This window comes from Marmota monax, unplaced genomic scaffold (assembly GCF_021218885.2).
Source record: "Marmota monax isolate L192 unplaced genomic scaffold, Marmota_monax_Labrador192_F-V1.1 WCK01_AAM20220418_F8-fsc01281, whole genome shotgun sequence".
NCBI lineage: Eukaryota > Metazoa > Chordata > Mammalia > Rodentia > Sciuridae > Marmota > Marmota monax.
Genome location: NW_026693183.1, coordinates 9,937 through 23,816, shown reverse-complemented (window position 1 = coordinate 23,816; position 13,880 = coordinate 9,937). Strand labels below are relative to the sequence as shown.

The 13,880-nt window shown below is 45.5% G+C and overlaps 1 long non-coding RNA gene across 1 annotated transcript; it reads left to right on the top strand.

The window, feature by feature from the left end:
* The first annotated feature begins 4,951 nt into the window (after positions 1 to 4,951).
* LOC131424616 (uncharacterized) lies at positions 4,952 to 13,358 on the top strand. The gene is made up of 2 exons (XR_009227950.1): positions 4,952 to 11,144; positions 11,986 to 13,358. It is a non-coding gene; the product is annotated as an uncharacterized LOC131424616 (long non-coding RNA).
* The last annotated feature ends 522 nt before the right edge of the window (positions 13,359 to 13,880 follow it).

Sequence of the window (13,880 nt, the reverse complement as noted above, 5' to 3'; positions counted from 1 at the left end):
CCTGTAATCATGGCTACCAATTCCCTCCTCTGTTGTACCCAGTCTCATTCTATGTCCCTCAAAAAGATTCTTCATTTCTGATATCCTGTTTTTCATTTCTAATATTTAAATTTTTAAAAAAAATTCTTTAAAAAAAATCAGTGTTAAAAATTCAGAGTTAACTAATTTTTTTCCTTTTCCATTATTCTTTTTTTTATTTATACATGACAGCAGAATGCATTACAATTCTTATTACACATATAGAGCACAATTTTTCATATCTCTGTTGTATACTAAATTTTTTAAAAATTCTTAAAATTTAAAAATTTAATTTAAAAATTATATCATTTCCATTTCTCTGCTGAAATTTCCCATCTTTTCAAACTTTTATCATAGTTATTTTTAGATTTATACCTGATGAATCCAACATCTGGACCATGTTTTCTGGTTCTGTTTCAGGTCTGTTTTCTAAAGAAATAAACTTACTGTTTATTTCTTTACAGTGGATCACATCATCTTTTCATGTGTCCAGTAATTTTTAGTTGAAGTAATAACTCATATGTGAAAGAATGGCAGTGGCAGAAGTAAAAACACTGGAGACTGATGTAAATGATTTTTACTCTAGTCCAGAAAATAGTATGCCTTTCTGATCAAGCTCATTAGTGTGTGTGTGTGTGTGTGTGTGTGCATGCATGCACACACTGAGCCAATCTAGTGTCTCTACTGGGCCAGGGCTGTGTCATTCCTCTAGTTGGATTCAAGTGGCCACAAATTTCAAGTTAAGATTTGAAGGTGGGATCATAACCTTCCCACTACGTGTGGTCTAGATTTTGAGTGCTGAGATTTGTCTCTGTTTTCCTGTCCTGGTCTCAGACATCAGCAGGCCCCTTGTGTGATGCTGACATGCAGTGGAAGGTTCTCTGCTCCCCTGCCTCTCCTACCTTGCCAGGCCTCTCCATGGTACTCTGGGTGAGGTTTGGAGTGCTGGCAGGAATTATATTTGAAATATATATTAATGCTTCAAACCATTTCACGTATTCAACAAAGGATAATCATTATTATTATTATTATTATTTTAGAGAGAGAGAGAAAGAGAATTTTTAATATTTATTTATTTATTTTCGTTCTCGGTGGATACAACATCTTTGTTTGTATGTGGTGCTGAGGATTGAATCCGGGCCGCACGCATGCCAGGCAAGCGTGCTGCCACTTGAGCCACATCCCCAGCCCAGATAATCATTATTTTTTAAAACTGTATTTTGAAATAATTTTAGACCTACAGAAAAGTTGCAAAAAAAAGTACCAAAAAAATCTCATCTACTCCTCACCACACTTCCTGCATGATAAGATTTTTACCTTGTTTGCTTCTGTTTCTTACTATTGTATACATCCAAATCTTCATCTGTCTACATGAACTCTCCCCTGAATCATTTCAAAGTGAATTCCAGATATAAAGCCTTTTACTTTTGAATGCTTCAACTGCTTTACTTAAAACAAGTATCCCATGAGCATTAAAATCAGGAAATTAGCATCAAAACAGTAATTATCTAATCTGCAGACTTTTTAAGATTTGATCAATATCCCCTGCTAAGATTTCTATCCAGGATAAAAACTTCATTTAGTTATATCTGTTTAGTCTTTTCCGATCTAGAGCGGTCCTCCAGCCTTTTTTCAACCTTCCATAACCTCAGTGTGTTTGAAGAGTGCAAGTCATTTATTTTGTAGAGTGTCCCTCAACTTGACTTCTCTGATGTTTCTCCATGATGGTGTCCAGGTCGTGTTGGGCAGGGATACCACACCTATAGGATGCATCAAATCAGAAGGCACATGATGTCTTCATGTCCCTCTCCTGGCAGTGTCCACTTCATCAACCTGAGTAAGGTGGTCTCTGCCAAGATTCTCCTCTGTAAACTTTCTATTTTTCCCTTTGTTATCAGTATTTGTCTTGTGGGGAAATAACTCTGAGGCTATCTAAATGTTCTAATTCTCATCAAACTTTGACCTGCTATGTTAGAATTTACTGATGATTTTGCCTGAAACAATTATTACTGTCAGGGTATGCTTTTTAGATTTCTGGGGCTGCCTTAGCAAAATACCTTAAACTGGATAGTATTTCAATATTCTTGGGGCTGGAAGTCTGAAATGGAGGTATCAACAGGGTGAGTTCATCTGAAGGCTTGGGGGGACCCATTCCCAGCCTCTCCCTGGTGCTGTAGTCCGGCTAGGCTGCCCAAGTCCGGCTAGGCAAAATAACCGAGAGGTGACAAGCAACTTGAAGGTTGAAGCAGGAACTACTTTATTGCCAGTGAACTCAGCAGGAACTGAGAACTCAAAGTAGCAGGCACCCAGGGTAGCAGGAGCCACCTCTCTGCCAGACTGCAGAGGTACATATACCCAACTAATTACACACAGCTTAACTTAATTGACATCATCTTGACACAGCAGTCAGTCATTAAGGAATCCTCATCATCTTAATGGCTTGCTGGTGTTACTTCACAAACCACTCCTTTTGGCATACTGCCAGGCACCATCTTAACTTGGTTTTGGCCCTCATCACCCTGGTTTCTGGGGACTTACTGGCTGTCTGGCATTGCTTGGCCTGCAGATGCATCCCTAGGATCCTCTGCCTGTACCCGGTGCTCTTCCTCTGTCTTTCTCAATATTTTCCCTCTGTGTGTCTGTCTCTGTGTCCAAATTTCCCCTTTTTATTGGATCAGGGCCCACTCTGATGACTTCATTTTAACTGATTACATCTGAGAAGTCCCTATTTCCAAGTAAGCTCATATTTTGATGGCCTGGAGGTTTAGGACTTCAACACATTTTTTTGGAAGATACAAGTGAACCCAAAACAGATGCCATGTTGTGATCCATGGCAGTTTTTAAAGGTTCTCTCAATAAAATTAATAGTTAAGAAATAAAATATTAAGATCTCTGAAGCTGAAAAGTGGCACAGCTATGAGCCAGCTGGGATCTCATGGCCTACCTGCCTGGGAATGCTGTGGTCTACAGGTGTGACATTAATGGCTCCTTGTGGCGAACCAATGTCCATATCCCCCACAAGTCCCAATGTCGTATTTTGTATACAGGCTGGTTGTCGGCTGCCTTTTTAAAGAGTACATGATTCTCCCCGTGGTATCTGCAGAGATGCCAGTTGAGCAAGGATACTGAGCGCCAGCCAGCACCAAGTCCAGGGTTGCTTTGGATCCCCTACAACAAGGCAGCAACAGCCAGCCCAGGTGTGGTGTATAGGGGCCACAAAGCCCTGTCCTGCCAAAGGCAGCCTTTCCATGTATTCAGTGTCTTGTGTGACATACCATGTCCTTATGAGGTAGCTAATGGGTTGTCCCCTGCTTGTGGACTGACATGCCTCAGTAATGAAGGTCTCAGAAGGCACAGCGAGATGCTCAGATCCAAAGCACTTGAAAGGTAAATTTTATGGCAGCACAAGATGGTAATAAATATCCGGTCTGCCCTGGTAAGAAAAATGGGAAGAGTAGTGGCTATTAGGTGGCTCTTCCATTGGGACTGTCCACGTGAGCCTCAGAATTAATGCTCTAACTCTGTAGGCAAAGGGGGCATTGCTGAAGTGAGCAGTTTTCATACCAGCCAGGGAGCAGTGCAGGTCATCATTTGCCTGTGGTAACCTAGGCAGTGAAAGGTGGGCAGAGCCAGCTCAGGCCCCGCATCCCTCGCAAGAGCACAGGTCCACTGGGAGCATCAACTGCACACTACGTACCTCTGAGGTGGCATCACCAGAGGCCATGGAGGGAGGTTTGGTGATGTCTGCCTTATCCCCACAGTCTGCCCTAGGAGCCACATCTCTCCATTGCCCTGCAGAGGCTCAGGCTGACTCCCTCTCATTGCCAGCAGGCCGCAGTGGGCTTCCTGGGGCTACCCTAGTAACGTGCCACAAACTGGGTGGTTTAACTGAAATTTGTTGATTCACAGTTCTGGAGGCCTGATGTTTGAAGGTAGCAGCAGGACTGTGCTCCTCCTGCAGGTGCTGGGGAGGGTCTGCCCCAGGGCCCTCTCTTAGCCACCTTAGTTCCTTGAAAGTGGCCACAGAACTCTAGCCTTCCGTTTCTCCCTGTGCACATGTCTGTTTCAAATGCCCCTTTTCAGAAGGAGAGCTGGCCTATTGTATATACCCTACTTCAGAATCCTCTCCTCCTAACTAATTACATCTGCAACAACCTTATTTCCAAATACGGTTATATTTTGAGGTTCTGGGGGTTAGGACTTCTGACCTACTTTTTTTTTCCCTTTAGGGCACAATCCTGCTGTAGGCATTGGTTGGCAGTGCCCCGCTCCCCCGGTCCTTTGACATCCCAAGGGTAATGAATGGCTGCACAATAATTTATTAACTGAGGTCTACTTGGCAAACGAGTCCCTCTTTCTCCTGGGCCAGCACTTCCCATTGAGCAATGAGGCAGCCTGCCTTCCAAAATAGGCAGACGCTATGCCGATCCATTAGCCTGCCTGTCAAGTTAAAAGGAATGTGCTCCGCATTCATCTCCAACATACATTTGTATGTAAATTACACATGTGTTGGTTGTAATTTGTATACAAAAATGGATGGTGACATGTTACAGGAGAAATAAGCAGTATTTTAAATGTGTTGCTAAGCACTGTGACTTCATACTCTCATTAGCTAAGATCACAATGTCCAAATACCCTTGAGGTGAAGTTTCTCATTAATGATTCAGGATGTGAATCTGAATTTCTAACAACCTTCCAGTAATTCCGGGTTTTGTGGGGAAGGGTGCTCCTTGTCAGGTCTGATTAGATCCCTGGTATCTGTGCTGCTGTTGATGAGAGGAGGTGTGAGCTCATTCCTCTCATACTGTTCGCTGTGCTGTATACAGATCAACTTCAGCATCCAGCATCCAGAGTGTCTTTTTGCAAGATTTTTCCTTTCTTTCTTTTTTTTTTTTCTTTTTTTTTCTTGCGGTGGGGACCATGGAATGAACCCAAGGGTGCTTAACCACTGAGCAACATCCCCAGTTCTTTTGTATATTTTATTTAGAGACAGGGGTCACTAAGTGGCTTAGGTCCTCACTAAGTTGCTGAGGCTGGCTTGGAACTCGCAATCCTCCTGCCTCAGCCTCTGAAGCTGCTGGGATCACCAGCGTGTGCCACCACACCTGGCTTTCATGAATTTTCTTAATCCACTTGTCCATTTTGTAAAAGTTAGTTTAAATTCATTCATAATGTAACATTTGGGCATAATTCTTGTACTTGGGATACATTGAAGATAGAATCAGAGAATTCAATCACTCTATCCCTCAGACACGGTCCTGTGTGAGTTTCAAGACACTGAGAGTAAGTGTTGGGACACAGAGCCTGAGGGTGGTGACCCCAGATCTTCCTCAGGAGCCCTTAGGACCATGGGGCCAGCTGAGGGACAGTTTGCCTGTGGACAATTTTTACAGTGCACATAGTAAACAGTGACAAAACACAATTTGTTTTGTTTCTTTGGATTAAAAAATGTGAACAGAACAGATTTTCATGTTAATCTCAATTTCCCATTTATATCATAGCCTTCTTAAGCAGAAGGAATTGCCTTAGCCATTGCTTACCTCCTGGTGATCCCAATACAGTTTCATTGTTGTGCATGGTAGAAATTAAACATTTCATTCCAAAACCTGCAGGCACGTGTGTTTTAACACAATCAACAGGAGTGTGATATGTGTGTTTTAAAAAGCTTCGCCCAGCATCACCTGTGAGTGCAGATCAGGATGTGCGGGATGCAGACACTTATTTGTCCTCTAACATGTCACCATGTACTAGAAGTCATGGCTTCTGTGCTGTCAGGATCTCCATCTCTGATTCCTCCTCTCACTGGATGGGCAACAGAGGAAGGCCCAGGTCTGGCAGGTTCCAGTGCTCTGCAGCCATGGAGCATAAGGGCGCCCATATGTCCCAGGATCTGGGCTGGACTCCTCGTGTCTGGGGGAAGGAAAGCCCAGCAGGCCAGCTTCTTTCCCACCCTGGAGCTGGCGAGAGGCTTTGTGGCAGTGTTTGTACAACATCTGGTTGTGTGACAGGTGTGGAAACCAGGTGTGATTTACTAGCTTCTGAGCCTCCTCACACCAGGAGAGCCCTTCTTGTCAGATGGGAAGAGACAGATAGGAGATGCAGCCCGGGGCTTTCCCTCCCAGACCCTGCTCTGCACATCTGTGCTGGAGTTGGCCTCACCCAACAAGTGATGCTTCTGTGCTTCTGTTGTATGGTGGCTATCAGGAATGTTCTATATAAATGTGTGAGCCAGATTCAAATCAGCGGTCTAGCAACTGGATTTTATGGGATGAAATACATAAAAACTACATATAAACAAGAGTCCTCTATTGAGCTTATTACATCAAAATTACTTTGCTTGAAACTTAAGCATCTAAGCAAACCCCATTGATTTCAACTGTGTAGGAACACACAGCACTCTGAAAATGCTTGGCACATCAGTGACAATTAGCTTAGACTTTGATTCTTTGACAGTTATGTAACTTAATAGCATAATTACTTCTTACTTTCCAGCTGGTGAAAATGGGTGAATGGGGCAGTGTCAGTGTTGGAGAAGAAAATTCTTAGTCTTTTTAGCCAAGTTTTGCAGGCTCTCTGCTCTCTCTATGCAGTGTGTTTACTTGATTTTTGGTTGTGTACATCAGACTGGGCTACAGTCATGAATATAGAAATGATGTAGACTGAAGAAGGTAATGTGGAGGGCTGCAGGTGGATCTGTACACAGAGACTGCTCATAGACTCATCAGATTCAGAGCTGGACCCACCTGAGGGATCCCCAGACCTAGTGCTCTCAAATGGGACCCCCAAGGGGCAAAATCCAAGACTTTGCTGAAGATCCAGAAGGATTCAGACACCAAAAGCAAAACATGTGCCAGGTAAGTGTCTTATCAGCTTTCTTCATGGCTGCAACTAAAAGACCCAACCAGCACAATTGTGGAAGAGGAAGAGTTTCTTTGGGGGTTCACAGTTTCAGAGGTCTCAGTCCATAGACAGCAGATTCTATTCCTCGGGACTCAAGATGAGGCAGGACATCATGGCAACAGAATGGGACAGAGTAAAGCAGCTCAGATAATGATCAGTAAGCAGAGACACTCCATTCAACAGATAAAAAGTAAACCATACCTCTAGGGACCTGCCTTCTCCAGCCACACCTGCCTTCAGCTACCACTATGTCAATCCCTATCAGGAGATTAATCCACTGATTGGATTAAGGTTCTTATAATCCAATCATTTCTCCCCTAAACCTTGCATTGTCTCACACATATGCTTTTGGGGGACACCACATCTAAACCATAACAGTAAGGACCCACAGAGTTCTTTCATGCTAAAAGCAAACCCCCACCCACTTCTGAGTAGGTATCCTAATGCAAGGTCTCCTACATTCACAGATGCACTATGTGCATAGCCAAGAGCAGGGAGCAGCCCGATGTCCATTGACAGATGGGGTAAACAAAGGAAATCCTGCCACAGGCTGCGGCATGGGTGAGCCACGAAGATGTGGAGGTAATTGAGAGAAGCCAGTCACTAAGGGACAAATACTGTATAATTCCCCTTATGAGACATATACAGTGGCCACATCATAGATTAAGAAGTAGGGCAGTGGCTACCGAGGGCTGGGCAAGGGTGGGGAGTTAGCATTTCATATATCCAGAGTTCCAGATTCACAAGACATAGAAGTTTTGGTGCTCAGTTTCATAACCATGTCAATAGACCTGGTACTATGGAAGTGTACACTTTAAAAGTGTTTAAGATGATAAGTTTTATTATATATTTTTATTACTTTAAAATAATTTTAAATTATTTAAAAATAATTTTAAAAGACAACAAAGAAGCACTGGGCTGCTATTGTAAATGGCTCCTAAAAGAGCTAAAGAGCATTCATGTATGACCAACAATTCTACCTCTAGGTTTTACCCAAGAGAAATGAAAATAAGTGTTCAAAACAAATGTGTTCTTGAATGTTTATCATCTTACTATTGACAATAGCAAGAAAATGGAAACAAGCCACACATCCATCAACTGATGAATGGGTAAACAAACGGTCTATCCATGCAGTGGAATATTATTCAGCCATAAAAAGGAACAAAGTGCTGATTGCTGTCACAGCCTCAGATGGACCTTGAAAAACATTAGGCTAAGTAAGAGAAGGTAGACCCAACTGCTCACAGGTTAATTGATTCGACTTATGTTAAATGTCCAGAAGAAGCAAATCTATAAAAACAGAAAGCAGATCAGTAGTTGCCAGTTGCTGGTTATTGCCTGTGTATGGCTCCTTCTGAGAGCAGAGAAAGTGTCCAGGATCAGATAGTGATGACCAGTCACTATCTAATAGTGAATGCAAAATTTAAGATGGTTAAAATGGTGAATTCCATGTCCTATGAATGTTTCTTCCCCAAACAAAAGGCTTTATGTATAAAGAGTCTTTGGTCTAGCCCAAGTTTTTTAGCTGGGAAAGTGGAAGCTCACTTCTGGGGGACATGGCTTTCTGGGGGCCATGGCCACAGTCCCCAAGACACCAGGGCACTCCTGGGGGAGGTGGGAAGCAAGGCATCCTCGTGCAGCAAGAGCGGATGCTCAGGTAGTGTGGGCATGCCAGGTTCTGTGAAGAAGGCCCAGCATGGCATTGGCTGCAGCAGAGGTGGGGTCCCTGGGGCTCCTCCCAGAGTTCCTTCCCAGCTACAGGGGGCCCACCACAGCCAGTCCAGGCTCACACCCAGACAAGTGGGATCCAAAAGACAAAACAGGCATCTCTTGCATCTCTATTTGGGAGCAAGACAAGTTTTGTTGGAAGCTCCCTGGCAAAGCCATCGGCCATGATTGGGTCACGTGACTCCCTAAGTCCAACGAGGCTGACAGGCTTAGGCCCACGGTGTGCAGTGGAGAGCATGGGGGATAGTTAGACTTAAAGACCAGTTCCACAGGCCAGGCATCAGGCAGAGGCCAGGCCAGGAACGTCATGTGGACCTATGGGATGAGCAGGAGCTCCAGATAAGCAGACAATGAATGAAGTCCAGGGAAGGCAGCTGAGCCATGCATCATAGCCTAGAAAAAGAATGTGGTAACAGGGTTCCAGACCAGGGCTCAGGATCCTACCCTGTGTGGCTGGCAGCAGGAGGTCAGCATCCCAGCCCGGGCTCTGAGAAAAACTGGCTTCCAGCAAAAACTGGAGAAAGATTCCCTTCCCAGTGTCCCCAGTAGAGCCCTGAAGAAAGTCAAACCTGTCCCCAGAATGCACACACTTGAACTCAGAGGTCGACACAGCAGTGCCCAGGCACACAGAGTGGAAAACCGGGGCTTCTGAGGAAAGCCAAATCATTTTAAAGTTCAGTCCCTGCATGCACCATTGGCACAGAATAGAGATGCCTGGATGCGTTCCTATAATCCTCTGTCCCCCACTGTCCAGTAGACAGGCATGGGACAGAGAGGTCAGGTCACTAATTTCTCAGCAGCATCTGTTACCTATTTCCAAGGGTGCACACATCCACGTGGCCCACTCCGCGGTCCTTGACCATTCACTTGTCCCCTGGCCCCTGTACACACCTGCTATCCACTAGGCACTCGTCTACACAGTGGGGACATGTTTGTGGACAAAATAAAATCCATCCCTCTTTTCCCAGACCTTAAAGTCCAGTGGGGGTGATATGCATACAGATGATCAAATTTGTGCCATGGCAAGTGAAGTTATCGGTGCTGCAAAGAAACCAGAGCAGGCAGAGGGCACTGGGTGCTTCAACTCCTAAGAGAACTGCACGGGAAGACGGCCTGATGGAGTGCTCTTAACCACCATGATGACAGCCAAGGCCTGTGCAGAACGCATGTGGGAAGAGAGAAATGAAGACCGATGCTGAGCACATGTCCCAGATGTGGTGGGGCAGGAAGTGTCTGTGGGCCCAGGATCCAGCGGGAGTTCTCCGAGCCATGCTCTTGCTGCATGCCAGGATGACAGCGTGCTTCCACCCTGCTGTTGACTTGGACACCACAAAGATGAGTTTTGTGCTAACAGAAAGCCAGAATGCAATCTTATGGGTATGGCTTTAAGACTGATGGTAGGTCGGAGACTAAGGATTTTGCCAATAACACACAGTCACATCAGAGTTGTTTGGTGCTCTGGTCCGAGTATAGTTGGCTGCTGCCTCCCTGGTATTCTACAAAACAGATCCCCAAGTGGAAAACCACAGAGCACCAGAGAAAGAGCACCATCTTCAGTGTGCCAAGAATTTGTAAAAAAACCTGGACTCCCACCACTAAATAGATAACTTGGAATTTATTCATGCTGAGAATAAGAAGATTGTAAGTGACATCTGCTAGGTGTTCCTTTGTAGCAGTTCCTCCCAGAGCGATGATGAAGGCATTCAGGCAACTTCAGGTAGCCTGACTAACTGAGAAAAGTAATGGCCGCTCACTCATTGAGGGTCAGGACAGCAAGAAAGGAGAGGAAGGGGAGAGAAGGGAGAGGAAGAAATGCCAAAACGATGCAGCAGAAATCACACATTCTGAGGCTGGGGCCTATTTTGAAAGATGATGGTCCAGGATAAAGTTTATTTCACTTACAAGCACTAACTCATTCTTTTCATCTAGCATTCCCACCTATGGATTAGCAACAGCATGACCTCTGTAGGGAAGATTAACTTGCAGCTACACAGGGATTCAGCAGAAAGCAGACATGAGGGGATTGTTTTGACAGTTTTGAAATCTATATTCTTTGTGGGAAAAACACTGTTGAAATCCTGCTGTATTAAGCCTTTTTGCATTACTTTCTCTAATTACCTAGGGTTGGATAAATTTATCAAGAAAAAAGGCTTATTTTGTCTCGTGGTTCCAAAGATCCAAGGCCAAAGGGCCATATCCAGTGATATCCTTCTTGCAAGCAGAATTCCAAGGCTGTTCATGGTATCATATGGCAAGAACAAGGAGTGTACACATGTGTGTGCCTCTTCTGGTCTCTGCCCCTCTCTTTATAAAGCCACCAGGATTCAGTCATGGGGCCCCCACCCCACTGACCTTATCTATCCCTAATCACCCAGAGGCACCATGGTGTGTGATGAAGTCTCGACCCTCTAAAACCTCAAGGTGGCAACTAGAGTTCAACACGTGACCCCTTGGAGACACACGCCAACCATATCCAACCACAGCACCTGGAATATTAAGTAAGTTCTCTGCGTTGAGAGAAAAAATCAGTTAACATTAGTCACTAATAAGCGATTTAACTTATATGGGAAAAGTGATTCTCTCTGAACATATAAGCACACCTAGAATTTTTGTAGGTTGCTACACAGGCAGTCTGTGCTAGTCAGGAGGCAGCACATACATGGACCTTTTGAAAAAGGCAGAATCTTTGGTGCTGATGCTGGAGAGAGGACGGGGCTGCCTCCTTCCCTTCCCCTCTCATCTCTCTTTCTCTCTCTCCCCCTCCCTCCCTCCCTTTCTCTCTCTCCCCCTCCCTCTCTCTCCCTCCCTCCCTCCTCTCTTTCTCCTTCTCTCTCTCCCTTCCTCCCTGTCTTTCTCCTCTCTCCCTTTCTCTCTCCTTCCCTCTCTTTCTCTCTTTTTCTCCTTCCCCCTCCCTTCTTCTCTCTCTCCCTTCCTGCTTTTCTCCCTCCCCCTCCCTCCTTCCCTTTCTCCCTCTCTCCCTCCTTCCCCCTCTCTTTCTCCCCCTCTCTCTCCCTTCCTCCCTCTTTCTCTCTCTCCCTTCCTCCCTCTTTCTCTCTCTCCCTCCCTCCCCTTCACACTCTCTCATAAGGGTATCATGGGGGCATATTTCTCCCCAAGGATTCAGTGTCTGATAGGGGCCCCTGGCCCAAGTGCTGTGTGGGCCACAGTCAAACAGTTGCATTTTGGGACAAGATAGGTTTTCCTGGTTTGCCATGAATTGGAACATAGGAGTTTGGTGACTCTCCACACCTAGACTTACTGGCAGGCCAAGTTTCTAAAGAACACTCAGAATCGGTAAGATCATAAATCTGTATCACTGCTTTACATCCTTAACCCCAGGATCTGCGGCTCTGTACATCTATCTGTATCTCCTTTCCCTGAAGCTCTGAAGAGTAGGGCAGAAGACAGTGGTTGTGGGCCACCAGGGTCCCCCCTGTATCTTTCTTGCCTGTACCGGGTAAGTCTAAGTCTTCCCCCAGGGTTTTAAGTAGCTCCATACTTATCTTCTTAAAAGTAAGCATGATAATTAAAACCCAATACAGACTGTCCAAATGAATGAGAAGTTTATACAAATGAATAATAAATAAATCAAACTCCCAACAGATTAAAAAGAACACAGACAATTCACAAGAGTAAATATTTGTAAATAAATACTATTAGTGAATAAACAAAAAATAAATAAAACTTCACTCTCCCTGGCATCTAGAAAAAGAGCTTACCTCCTTGATGTTGTATCTTGTTCTTACTAATCATAGTCAGATCTGCTCTCAGTCTATAAGCCCTGCCATTTCTCCCTCTCCCTTCTCTCTCCTCCTGGCTTTTCAGACCCTTGTTGGGTTCTCATTTCTGAGTTAACCACACCAGTATCAGGAAATTGGTGTTTATTTCTCCTTCTCCCCATTCCCCCATGACCAGAACCTCAGAATAAACCAGGTCCTTGGGCATCAAGAACGAGGCTGCAGCCCCCTCCCATGTACCTCTCACACCCGTCTGTCCTGCCATTCTGAACACTGAGCTCAGCTGGGAGTCAGCAGCCCTGGGGACCCTTCCCAAACAGCATCTCCGCCACCTCCCTGGGCTGAGGGTGGGGGAGGCAGGCTTTGGTGACCTGGTGTTCCCAAGGACACCTGGAACTTCCCCTCTCCCAGCAGGGCCACTTGATTGTGGCACCCTGTGCTACTAGCTCCTGGGGCAGAGCAGTGTTGTCCCCTGCTGTGTTCCAGGCACCTGTCATCTGGACACAGACACACCAGGTATCAGTTCTCCACAGACATCTCTTGTTCCTGCACTCTGGATTCTCTGAGCAAAGAGAGATGCAGCTGGGTTAATAGTGTTCCTGTAAGGGGAATTTCAGACCAGGGAAGCTAAGAGAGCCTTTGTTGGCAACAGGTCCACCTTGGCCCCTGGAGCCCTACCTCCACTAGTTTGTTCTGCATGCCAGTGTGGCCAGCTCACAAGGCCATGGCGAACTTGCGGTTTTTCTGTTCCTGCTTGTCCGTCTGAGACATATGTGTCCCACGGGAATGCCTTGACCTTTTCTGGTCTGATGGACTTATTGTTAAGGGAGGTTTCAGTACCTGACAATAATAGATGTTGAAACTAAATATCTCCCCCCTCCCTCCTGCTTTTGGGTAGTTTTCCACTTCTGCTGCTTGGGGTATAAAAAAAGGTGTGTTAGCAATAAAGATTATTATTGACTCCTGGATGAAGAACCTTGGTGTCCTGTGTGTCTTTTAACCTCGCCGTCCCTCGCCGGACTCGGCTCCCTTGGCCGGACACGGCAAGCCTTCCCTCCCCAGAGATAACCCAGAGCAGTAACCCTCTCACTGCCACCTCCCAGGACAACTGCATACTTTCTGCCCCATCTAGTCCCTGTCTCTCCAGACAAGAGGGAGGGAGGTCAGCAGATCCCTGGGTAAGATGAGGATTCCATAATTTCATATCCCTCTCCTGTGAGGGTGCCCTGCATGCACAGGTGACCCCCTGTCACTGTCACTGTGGGAACCAGTTATCCAGGAACAAATGCCAGTCCACCACTCATATCTGGGGGTTTGGTTTGTCTGTTTTTGCTGTGAGTTATAAATGTTCCTTTTCTCTGACTTCCCCCGCCCCATCTCTCTCTCTCTCTCTCTCTCTCTCTCTCTCTCTCTCTCTCTCTCTCTCTCACACACACACACACACACACACACACACACACACACACACTGTGGCAAGTTCAGAGGCTGAACAATCAG